This window comes from Stenella coeruleoalba (genome assembly GCF_951394435.1).
Source record: "Stenella coeruleoalba genome assembly, chromosome: 6".
Classification (NCBI taxonomy): Eukaryota; Metazoa; Chordata; class Mammalia; order Artiodactyla; family Delphinidae; genus Stenella; species Stenella coeruleoalba.
This window is the reverse complement of record NC_137151.1, coordinates 19,197,374-19,210,168: the sequence shown is the minus strand read 5'-3', so window position 1 is coordinate 19,210,168 and position 12,795 is coordinate 19,197,374. Positions and strand designations below refer to the sequence as shown.

The following is a 12,795-nucleotide window of genomic DNA, read 5'->3' as shown; positions in this document are numbered from 1 at the left end:
AATAATTATGATAAAAACTGAAGTGTCAGATGAGGGAACTTCTAGGAAAATGCTCTTATTTTCTGCTTTTAGAAGTCAAAAGAATATCTAATTATTCGGTGCTACCATTGTATACAGGAAGTTTTAGAACAAGAAAACTTCTGGATTGATCCTTGTTAACTTGATTTCAGAAAGTGGTAAAACAGGTGTGGCATCTAGACCCTGTGAAGAGGTCACAGATGGTAGAACCGAAGAGGAACTACAGGGTTTAATTCAAGTGTGTGGAGATAAAAGCTCAAGGGGTACACAGCCAGTGGAGCCATAATTCAAAACACCCAGCAGGATTTGGAAGACTTCAGCGTATCTATTCAGTTCTATCTTCCTTAGGAAAAGGTGAAACTCTGAAACTGCTTTTGAGGCAGGGAATTTCTAGGACTTTTCCAAGTCCCGAGCCTTGTCTCTGGCACCTTATTTGAAGTTTGGAGAGCAGGATTGAGGGTCATCAGTGTACGTCTACAGTAGTGGACACAGGAGAAGACACAGGCCTTTTAGAAATCCCCTCAAATAGAATTGCAGGGATTTGGGAACAAAGTAAGTATGGTCTTAAGTGTGATTATGCTACACTGTGATTATGTTACACTACATAGAAACTATTCATGCCTTTCAAATAAGGTATATTACCCAGATCTCAGCATCTCATATATATCTTGTGTTAAATAATTTGCCAAAGAACCTTTCTGTAAACCAGTTATATGGATGCCTCGAATTAGGGATTAAGTTGTCAACATAATTTCGGAAAGAAAACATTAATGTACTGCATATAGGATTTTTATTAAAATTTATTTTAATAAATAAAATAAATATTTATTAAAAGGAGCAAAAAATGTGTTTCATGTAATTGAGAGCTTAATTTAGGGCTAGATTTCTGATTATTTAACTTACCCCAATGTTGCAAAGCTTGTTTTGAAGGGACGAAAGTAGAGAAAGAAAAGGTGGTTTTGTTCTGAAAAATGAAAAAAATTTTAAAGATTTTCCTGTACAAAATAATTATTTTAATTTTAATTCAATTTAAATCAGTCAAGGAAACTTGAAACGTATCCATGTTTGGGGTTTCAGAAGTCTAGCTTCTTGTGAAATGTGAGAGGAAAGGGTTCCGTATTGATACTAAAGATTTTGGAAACCTGATTATAACAACAGATCCACTCCTAAATAAGGCCAATCTTGGAATCAGTTCCATTTAGAAACCATTATGTGCTAGGCACTGGAAATAAGATGAAGCTCTTTCTCTCTTGGAGTTTAGGTGTTAAAGGTGTACCAGACAATTAAAAAGGACTAAAATTAAATAGATTATGAAAAGGACTGTGAAGCAAGTAAACTGGGTGCTAGTTCCAGTATTTCAAGAAAATTACTTAACATGCTGACTTTAACATTCTAAGTGTCTTTTCCATGTGTGCACACAGGGTAGACCTCTGAAAAGTGAAACTGTAGTTTTTTCTAGATTAATGGCTCTGTTGAGACAAGGTGGGATGGGGGAAGATTTCCCATGCTAATGTAAAGGGTCATTCACGTGGTTTTAGACTCTCTTTCCCAGAATGAATTGCTCATCTGCCTCAAACCCCTCCTACAGAAGTTCTGGAGTCATCCCTGATTCAGTGGTGACCCGCTAATAATAGAGTGCTGAATGAATAATGAGACGTGAATCCTGAGAGTTTGGAGGAAATGGCAACATTTTAGCATAATTGTAAGGTGTGTTCCCCTCCCACCACCCTAACTGGTGCTCATTTTGCAGGTCAGCTACTTTTCTTGTCAGCCGTGTGGCCAAAGGGAGGAAGAATGTCTCTCAGACTTCAGCTTTGAGGAGGAAGAGTTCAGATTGCCAGAACTGGACTAGCACTTTTGAATTTCCCAGAATGCCAGGTCCTGTGGTTCCCTCAGGAAGCTCTGCATCTTTCCCAACCCCCCTCCACCACTGGGCTGCTGGAGACACCCATTAGAATGGCTCAAATGTGAACAATGACAAGAACAAATTCTGTAGGGGTGGTGGAATAACTTTTTCACAACATAGGCCTGGTCCTGTTGGTATTAGGACTCTTTAATTTAGGCGTCCTGCGATAGCAGCTCTTTTTAGGCCTAAGAAGGGACAGCTCAGGGGTGTACAACAATTTCAGATGAAACTAACTAATATTCAATGACTATCTCTAACTACTTGGTTGTTGACTTCTATTAGTCATTATTCTCCTGGTTTTAGCTCTGATGTGGGGATTACAGAGGCGTCAACATTTAAATTTTCATAATATGTGTATTTGTAGCTTCAGTATCATTACTGACTTATAGTTCTTTATGGTTTGGGAAGAGTTATTGATTTCATGTATCATGTAAAGGATTCACAATGATGAATGATGATGTTGTTATGATATAAATTAGTATGTTTAGGATTATTCTTCCATAATCGATGATGTTGTGTCTTGAGAGCCTAGATGAAATTGATATGCCTTCGTGATATACAAGATTTTAGCCTATGATTTAACTTTGACAAAGCTACATCACTTTTTACTTTTATCTCATTTATTGAGAAAGAGATAACTGTTATTGTGTTGGCTTGAAACTGGTTGAAAAGGACTTGAGTCCTTCCTTATTTTACATTTACATAGGTAGGATCTTGAAACATAGGATATGATGTAGGGCATTGGTGTAACCATTCTAGGTTAGGAGTAGCAGTTTCCACTGCTAATACTTCTTGTTTAGACGCAAAAGCTTTTCAAAGTATGAAGATTATTAGCATTACCGCTGCTACTGAGATGAATGTGCCTAAAGACAAAATACTTCATGTTGTGTGTGCCTCAGGGTACTCAGACTAACGTAGTGACATCCCTGAGAGGCCAAGAAAGTGCTGCAGGAAGTCATATTTACTACTACAAATATACTTGTGAAGTGAATTTTTGCTCATGCTGAGTTAACTGTATAACCTGAGAATAGTGGGAATCAGTGTAGGAAGCCTCCTCTAATAGTGAAGCCTGCTCCCATGGACATTAGGTCATGGAAGTGTGCTACTACATAGTATGTATCCTGGAGGACAATGTCTGGAGATGAATTGGCTAAGATGATTCCTGTCAAACCACTTACAGTGAAAAGAAAAACTGAAGCCTAAAACTCATAATATAGTGGGAGGTCATATAGTATTATCTCCGTGAACAGTTGCTAACCAGGGACTTCCCTGGTGACGCAGTGGTTAAGAATTCGCCTGCCAATGCAGGGGACACGGGTTTGAGCCCACGTCTGGGAAGATTCCACATGCCACGGAGCAAAAAGCCCGTACGATGCAACTACTGAGCCTGCCCTCTAGAGCTCGCAACCACAACTACTGAAGCCCACGAGCCTAGAGGCCGTGCTCTGCAACAAGAGAAGCCACTGCAATGAAAAGGCCATGCACCGCAACGAAGAGTCGCTATCGCTCAACGCAAGCAGAGAAAGCCCACGTGCAGCAACCAAGACCCAACGCAGCCAAAAAAAAGAAAAGAAAAAAAGAAAAATTAAAGAAAGAGTTGCTAATCAGCTAGGTACTTTTACTCCTGTAGGGATAGAAGTAATTACGGTAGCTGATGCAAAGTATGCTCCTGAGTTGACAGCTATCCCTATGGTAAACATATGATGGGCCCACAAGAGAAATCCTAAAAAGCCAGTGGACATGACTCACTATTCCCAAATAGCTGAAAGGCACTTTTCGTCCTAAATAGTATGTAATGATATGTGAGTTTAAAACAAACCCTGGTAGGCCATGAATGCAGTCTTCAGGGTGACCAAAGAATCAAAACAGGTGTTGGTATAGGATTCGGTCTCCTCCTGCAGGGTCAAAGAAAGTAGTGTTGAGATTTCTATCTCTTAACAGTATGGCAATTCTGGCTGCTCGGACTGACATTGGTAATTATATTAAGATGGCTATAGTTGGGGAAGATTAAACTAATAGTGGTGTTTGGTATTGCGATATGACTGCTGGTTTTGTATGAAAGACTATAGTAATAAAAGTAATAATACCAAGAATTGAAGAGACACCTGCTAAATGTAAGGAGAAAATGGTTAGGTTGACAGAGGCTCCTGCGTGGGCCAGGTTGCAGGCTAGAGCTGAATATACGGTTCCACTGGTACCAGAACCAGCTTCTACAATTGGTGATATGAGTAGAAGTAAGAATGATGGGGGAAGTAGTCAAAAGTTTATATGATTTATTCGGGGAAATGCTACCTCAGGTGTCCGAGTTGTTAGTGGCCCAAGTCCATTTTCAAACCCTGCAATCATAATGGGTATAACTATAAAGAAAATTATTACAAGTGCAGGGACTGTTATGACTACCTTACAGATTTGGGCATCTCCAAGTAGTGCTCCAGGTTAGCATAGCTCAGCCTGCATTAATATACTTAAGGTGCTGCCTGCTACTCCAGGTCAAGCACCAAATAGTAAATATAAAATGCCAATATCTTTGTGATTGTTGAAAATAATCAGCAGTGTATGAACAGAGGTAAAAAGACTGAGTTAGCATTCGACTGTAAATGTAAAGACAGAGATTGAGCAAACCCTGTGGTGAATCAACAAATTGAATTGTAACTTTAGAGAAGCAGCTTCAATTCTGCCCGTGATTTTCCTGCCTTTTTTTTCTTTCTCAAATGAAGCAGAAGCAGACTGAAGCCAGTTGACTAGAGGATTTGCCTGTTAACTAAAGTTTCCTGGGGTTAAAACTCATCAGTCTCGTAAAGATTTGGCTTAATTACAATGTTTGCTTTACATTCAATTGATGTAGGATGAAGTCTTGCAATCCTTATTTTTAGGAATTAAGTAAATTTTACTTGTTTAGGGTTTTGAAAGCTCTTGGTCTGAACTAACCTAAATTCCTAGTGCAATACCAACAGAATGGGTGTTAGTGTAATAATCGTGTGGGTATTATGATTCGTAATGATAGGAAGGTTATTTCTTTGTATGTTCAAATTGTTTTGTTTTTGTGTTGTTTCATGAAGAGAATATAGTTAGTGATGTGGAGTATGTTAGCTGCAAGTAAATATATATGCTGAGGACTGCTATGATGGCTATTAGTATTGGTAGAATGATGTTGTCATTTTTGTTATCTCTTGGATAATTATTCATTTGGGTAAAAACCCTGACAGTGATGGGTGATGTCCTAATGATACTATAATGGTGTCATGAAGAACCTGGGAGTAAGTCAGGAATAAAGGCACAGACCTACTAGAGAATGGACTTGAGGATATGGGGAGCGGGAAGGGTAAGCTGTGACAAAGCGAGAGAGTGGCATGGACATATATACACTACCAAACGTAAGGTAGATAGCTAGTGGGAAGCAGCCGCATAGCACAGGGAGATAAGCTCAGTGATTTGTGACCACCTAGAGGGGTGGGTAGGGAGGGTGGGAGGGAGGGAGACGCAAGAGGGCAGAGATATGGGAACATATGTATATGTATAACTGATTCACTTTGTTAAAAAGCAGTAACTAACACACCATTGTAAAGCAATTATACTCCAATAAAGATGTAAAAAACAAACAAACAAAAAAAAAGAAAAGGATTTTGATGGGAGGTGTTTTATCTCATGTGTGTGATAATGATACTCTTGTAGTACAAGATCTGGGCATAAATAAGAAGAGAGTGTTGTTATGATATAAATTAGTATGTTTAGGATTGTTATAATTGGAATATACTTTATAATAGCTGTTATTCATCCTATATGGGCAATTGATGAGGAGGGTGTAATTTTTTCCAGGTGAGTATGGCTAAGTCTGTCTCAGCCTCCAGCTACGATTTATAATATCACTATGATTAATAGTATATTTAGCTTGATGGATGGTGACATGTGATATAAAACTGATAGGGGTGTATTTTTATCAGGCTGATAGCATCAGGCCTGTTGTTCATGGGATGCCTTGTGTGACTTCAGACACTCAGAAGTGAAATGGGGAAAGTCCTACTTTTGTGACAAGGGAGATTGTCATGAGGGTGGCTGCTGCTGGATTAAAGATTTTTGTTATTCATTGTGTTCTTTAACCAGAGTATATTAGATTAATGATAATAGCCATTATAAGTAGTATTGATGCGGTGGAATTTTTTAGGAAATATTTGTTGGATGGTTCTGTAGCTTATGGGTTCATGTTTTTTATTAGAATGGGGCTACCATTAACCAGTGTGAGCTTGTTATAGAATTATATTTCCTGAGAAAATGGTCAGTAGAACGATAGTAAAAACAATGAGAGTTTATTAGTACAGGAAGGATATACGACAACATTTTGGGGTATGGGCCTGAAGCTTACTTAGAGAACCTTACTATATAGCATGTGGTGTAAAGTGGTAGCATGGAGAATGTAAAATTCTTAGGAAGAATTCAATTCCAGGAATAAGAGCATTGAAACCTCTATGATTTACTCTATCAAAGTAACTCTTTTGTCAGACATATTTCTTAAGTTTGTGGTGGGTTGCCTGGTATGATGACAGGTAGTGAAAACTCTCATATACATAGGGCTAATGTTAGTAGTAAAAAAACTTTTTATAAGAGATGTATACGTTAATCATATCAAACTTCTGGGTAGGATGCTCAAATTCATAGAAAGGAGGTTGTTAGATGTGTTTTAATGATGACTTGGGCTGTATATAATTCTGGCACCTAGGGATTGTCGAATGCTCCTAAAAATAGATTGTTGTGGAAATGTTTATTATAAGGAAATTGACATATTCTCTAGGAAGGACTGGGTGAGTGGGCCTGCTACATTTTCTATGTTGACGACATATACAGGTTTTGATTCTACTTCTGTTAAATCAAGTGGGGCTTCATTGGATTTCTGCTACTGCGGAGATAATCAAATTCTGGCTAGGGGTCAGGAGAAAATTAGTCATAGGTGTTCTCGTGTAATAATTACTGTTGAAAGTATAAATGATCCATTTATCAGTAAGACTGAGAATGGAATAACTGCTCCATTACTTCATATGAGATTGTGTGCTACTGTCCCTAGGGCTCCAGTGAGCGAGTATTTTGAATGTGAAGCTCATCCAGATCTGAGGATGGAATAAATGGCTAGGTGTGATATGGCTAATATAAATAGTATGCCCACATTTATATTAATTAGTGGATAAGATATGGGAAGAGGAATTCATGTTGTGAGAGCCAGGGTTAAGGCTAGCATTGGGGCAATAATATATAATTTGATGATGTTGATGGACATAGTGGTTCTTTAATAAGTAATTTGAATGCCTCAGCAATGGGCTGTAATAATCCATGGGGGCTGATGATTTTTGGCCCTTTCTGGATTGGTATATAGCCTAGGATTTTCCACTTAGTTAATATGAGGAATGCTATGGTGAATTAAATTGGGTCATTTGTGAAAGAATGTTGATTATAAACATATTCTTAGGAAGAGGACTTGAACCAGTGCAGATAAAGGTTTCAGTTTTACATAATTACCAGGCTCTGCCACGGTAACAAACCCGGTTCTACAGTAGGGTATGTATAAATTAATTGAATGTAGATTACATCATCATTTAGTTTGCAGACATTTTATAAAATATGCAGTATTGCTCTTGTCGTTTCATACTGGAAGAAATCTGCAATAGACAGAAACCAACCAGGATGACTCCAGTCTGAACTCAGATCACGTGAGACTTTAATCGTTGCACAAACAGACAATTAATAGCAGTTATACCATTGAAATGTCCTGATCCAGCATCAACGTCATAAACCATATTGCTGATATGAACTCTAGAATACAATTACACTGTTATCCCTAGTAAAACTTGTTCTGTTGATCAGTGTTTTAGAAGAACAGGTGATAAAGCATTTTGACTAGCTGGTCTGAATTTTAATCACTCAGAGGTGGTTTTATTCTCCAAAAAATAAATGGCGCACGGACTCAAGGCACACCGGCTTCAGTAGTTGTGGTGTACAGGCTCAGTAGTTGTGGTCCCCTGGCTTAGTTGCTCCGTGGCACGTGGGATCTTCCCGGACCGGGGATCGAACCCGTGTCCCCTGCATTGGCAGGCAAATTCTTAACCACTGCATCACCAGGGAAGTCCCAGAATCATAGTCTCCCTTTTAATATACCTTAAGCCCAAAGAATCCATGGAAAATTGTTACAGAAAATAAGACAATAAAATATTGTAAGGACAATAACAGAAGCAAATAGTACACAGTTCATATAGACACATCCCAAGCAGTCACAAAGTATATTAAAAGGGAGGCTGCAATTTTATTATTTTTATTATTTTTTTAACATCTTTATTGGAGTATAATTGCTTTACAATGATGTTTTATTTTCTGCTTTATAACAAAGTGAATCAGTTATACATATGCATATGTTCCCATATTTCTTCTCTCTTGCATCTCCCTCCCTCCCACCCTCCCTATCCCACCCCTCTAGGTGGTCACAAAGCACCGAGCTGCTCTCCCTGTGCTATGCGGCTGAGGGAGGCTGCAATTTTAAAAGGATAAGATAAATTATACCCACAAACTCCCAATATTTCCTGAAACGCTGCAACCTGAAACCCTATTGCAGGAAGCAGAGGATTCCAGCAGACATTCTACAAATGAAGGACTCTAAACCCTGTGGGTGGATATGGAATTCTGGAAGGAAGGTATCCTCACCTAAGGAGAGTAGGTTCCTATACTTGTCTGACATCACATCCCTGCACAATTCCCACTGATCTTGGTCCAGGCATTCCCAGTCCTCTTGAGAGAAATCTATGGGCACATCCTGGAATGTCAGCAGTCCCTGAAATTAAAGGTACACATGCCATGTGGCCATGGGAAGAGTTCATAATGTGACCCAAGAAGAAACAGCAAGTTAAGAGAACTGGTTTTAATTTAGAAGAGTGTCTTGAAGTATCCACTAATATATATATATATATTATACATACATACATACACTAATATATATATATATTATATATACAAAGTAACTTTCTCTACCTTATTTCTAACTACAAGAAAAGAGTGTGGCATGTGATCCACAAAACCAGTATAGAGACTATACTTATCTGGAAAAGAAATGATAAAATGATGGTTTCAACACAGGCATATGCATTTTTGAGTGTTTTATTTATATCAAACTGGATAAAATATGTGTATTTCTCAGACAGAAAAGACATGTCGAGGTACAACTGAACTTTTCAACTATTCATGGGTACACAAGTACACTGGGGAGATTTTAAAAGTGCAGATTCTGATTCAGTAGTTCTGGGGGGCTTGAATTCCATTTTTTTTAACAAGCTCATTTTTAACTAGTGATGCCACAGTCTATGATTCATTAACCACAATTGGGAATAGCAGAGACAAAATAAGGACAGGTAAAAATTCATAGTTAACTTTGAACTTAAAGTGTTTTATGGATTTTACACCTTTAATAGGATAGTAAGCACAGCAGCAACAATCATTTGTGAATATTTTCTATAGACCGTGCATCTTTTACCTTTTTTGTGTAGGATTCCAGGAAAAAGGCCTGGGCTGCGGTCATAGTGGGAGGGGCTCCAAGGCCGGACCGCCCCTCCAGGACCCCCGACGGGGCCCTGCGCTCCTGGCGGCTCCCTCCCCCGGCGCCCCCCTCCCTCCCAGAAGGCCTCGGGGCAGAGCGGTCCCACCCCCTGCGCCCAGAACGGTGCCGGCGTTTCCGCAGAGCTGGAACTCCCGCAGCTCGGGGTCTCTTCCCTCCGCCGTTACGGAACTGCCCCGGATCCCGAGGGGAGGGCGGCCTCACTGAGGCTGCCGGCTCTGGAGGGGCCCCGGCGGCCGAAGCCGCGACAGTCGTGCGGACGGCGGGCCGGGTAAGTGGGCGCCGACGCTCCGCCTGGTCTGGTGTCCGGGCGGCAGCGCAAGACCAGCTTCTGAGGGGCAGGGGTTCGCTGCCACCCGCCGCAGCTGTGCAGAAAGAGCGGCCCCCAGCGTCTGGTCCCGGGGAACTGCGGTCCCTCCTCTCCCCGCTGCCCTTGGCCTGGCTCGCGGGGCCTGGGGGGCGTGGGGAGGGGGTCGGCCTGAGGGTCCGGAGGGGAAACGAGGCAAGGGAGGAACAGGGTCCGGCTGCAGCGTCAGCGCCCCTCCTCCCGACTGCGGGGAAAGCGGCTGAAAACTCCTCCCGAGGCTCGCAGGCCCCTTATTCAGCCGAGTCCCTCTGCGCTCCTTCCTCCCTGAGCTAAAGTACCGGGGGGAGGGGACAGGGCAGGCGACTGGCGCAGGTAATGGGGAACATTAAAAGGTGATTGTTAACTAAGGAAAATCAGCTCTCCCAACGTGAGGAATGTAGCGCTTTTCTTTGTATACGAAGATGCTAGAGTCTGGGCTCACTGAAATCCTTCCATTCATATGCACCTCAGCTCTCTGGGGCCTGCATTCTGTATTCGCGTATCCTGAGCTCCTCAGGGCCCGCGGCTCACACTGGAGGGCTGCAAGTGCTGATGCCTGTGACATCCTTTGTTTACTGAGCTGGCAAGAAATATTCCATTTCTCACAGTCTTGGGGGGCAGACAGTGAAAAAGAGTCAGAGAATCTCACTCGGCATGTACTTTGGTTTACATATAGATAATATTTATACGTAACTGTGCTAATAGAGGCTCTCAAGTCCAATCAACTTGTACTACTGCCCTCTAGGTATTCATTTCATCAATACCATAAGGTAAATGCCTATAAAATTGACTTAATCCATTTAAATAGGATAATGATTTTTAAAGGAAACATAATAGAAATATAACAACAGAACCTTTACCACTAAAGGCTGGGTCTCGAACAACCTACATAAATGTTCCTTGTTAAAATATTGAAAGATGTATTCAATAGAAATATCAACAAAAATGACAAATAATAAGGTTAGCAGAATGTTGAAATGTTCTATCTTTATCATTAAAGTGGCAGAAAATCATTTATTAGTAGGCACTGGGGGCAGAAGATGCCTGATTTTATATCTTTGTCATATTTGTACAGTTGTTTCAACAAGTAACTTAAAGACAAAATGGAAAAACAAGGAAGTTTGTGCCTGAGATCATGTTGATGTGAAACCAGGGATGGCCACCTTGTGCCAGGTGAGTTAAGTTTACCTGGCAGGTAGAACGCAGAGCTCCTGAGAAGCAAGGGTTGGAATTTTTCTGCTGGATGCCCCTTAGGTTCTGTGACTTGACTGATTGTGAGTCATGTTTTGGGAAAGACCTGATCACAGGAAAAGGGTGGGAATAGAGTGATTTGGGGAGCAGCTAACATCATTTATCACGGCTCACGGCCTGAATGAATTTTAAAGAAACAGGAAAACAAATGCTTCTTATGGAATCAGAGAATGTGAGGGCTGGACAATTCCAGAAAATGAGGAACACCCGCCCCATTTTCCAGATGAGAAAACAGAGGCCCAGCAAGGTGAAATCCCTCACCCAAGTTGCACCCGTCTCTCCTCTCCACTACATGGTCCATGAAAGCAGGACTCTTCCTGTCGTGATCACTGCTGAACCCCAAAAAGGGCCAGGCATCTAGCATCTGCTCCAAAAATTTTGGTTGACTGTAGGAACAATGCTATTTCTTTCTTTCTCACTCTTATTCAGGATTGTGCCAAGAACTCCCCAGTTTTCAATGTAATTCGATAAATGTAAATATTAATTGAGTTTTGTTGTGATGAGGACTTAGGCTTTGAAGGTAACAGACTTGGTTCAGATCCTGGTTCTGCCACTCAATAGCTGTTTGGCTTTGGGAAAATTACTAAACCTCTCTGAGCTTATTTCCTCCTTTGTAAAGTGGGGATAAATGTATCTGAACTAGCAGAGCACCTGCATGAGAGATGGGGACTAAATATTGGTCTTTCTCACTCTACCACGCCATCTCTCTGTTCTTCCCAGAGAAGTTGTACAGAAGGATATAGTACTTTTTAAAAATAATTAATTAATTAATTTTTGGCTGCGTTGGGTCTTCGTTGCTATGCGCGGGCTTTCTCTAGTTGTGGCGAGCGGGGGCTACTGTTTGTTGCGGTGCGCGGGCTTCTCATTGCGGTGGCTTCTCTTGCTGTGCTTGTTGTGGAGCACTGGCTCTAGGCGCGCGGGTTTCAGTAGTTGTGGCCTGCAGGCTCAGTAGTTGTGGCGCATGGGCATAGCTGCTCCGCGGCATGTGGGAACTTCCCTGACCTGGGCTCGAACCCATGTCCCCTGCGTTGGCAGGCAGATTCTTAATCACTGCGCCACCAGGGAAGTCCAATATAGTACTTTATAAAGAGGGGTTTTAATTTATTTCAGATAGTGTACATGTTTCTTGTAGAAAAGATTATTCCACTATAGAAACATTAACACGCGATACCACTAGAAATGCAGTATTCTATGGGCTATATCTTATCAGTAAAGTTTATAAGTAATTGGGCAAATGCCAAAGCACTAGGTACTGGGGAGTAAGAAGACTCAAATCAGGGATGCCCCCGCACCCCAATTTCAAGAGCAGGGTGTGTTTTTCAAATCCATGTTTCATATGGTCTTTGTTTCTCATCCATCCTCTGTGTCTGCCTTTCTCAAGAAGGCTCAGATCCTCCGCTTTCACATCCTCCCGGCTGGCTGTGCCCCAGCTCCCACCCTGGAACCTCAACATGCCTGGGTGTGCCTGCTCTCCGTGTGCTCACCAGCTTTGCCAGGGAGCTGCTGTATCGTGCACTGTTTGCTGTACCCTTAAGTACCTAGACCCTTCTGGTACATGAAGTACACCCTCATCACCATGAGTGCACGCCCATCCCCTTACCTTATATCCTGCCTCTAAGTCAGGCCTGGGGGTGACTACAGTGTGCGTTCAGCTATGTGAGCTGCTGGGATCAAAGTGAAGTTCCCAAC

At 41.4% G+C, this 12,795-nt stretch overlaps 1 long non-coding RNA gene across 2 annotated transcripts in view; it reads left to right on the top strand.

Annotated features, from left to right (window-relative positions):
• LOC307188195 overlaps positions 1 to 12,585 on the top strand; it is a 48,708-nt gene extending 36,123 nt beyond the window's left edge. Inside the window, exons 2-4 of one of the 2 annotated variants that reach the window (XR_013828824.1) lie at positions 9,321 to 9,780; positions 10,931 to 11,028; positions 12,488 to 12,585. This is a non-coding gene — a long non-coding RNA (uncharacterized lncRNA). The remainder of the gene's footprint in view (positions 1 to 9,320; positions 9,781 to 10,930; positions 11,029 to 12,487) is intronic. The other variant, XR_013828825.1, reaches the window with a different exon arrangement.
• The last annotated feature ends 210 nt before the right edge of the window (positions 12,586 to 12,795 follow it).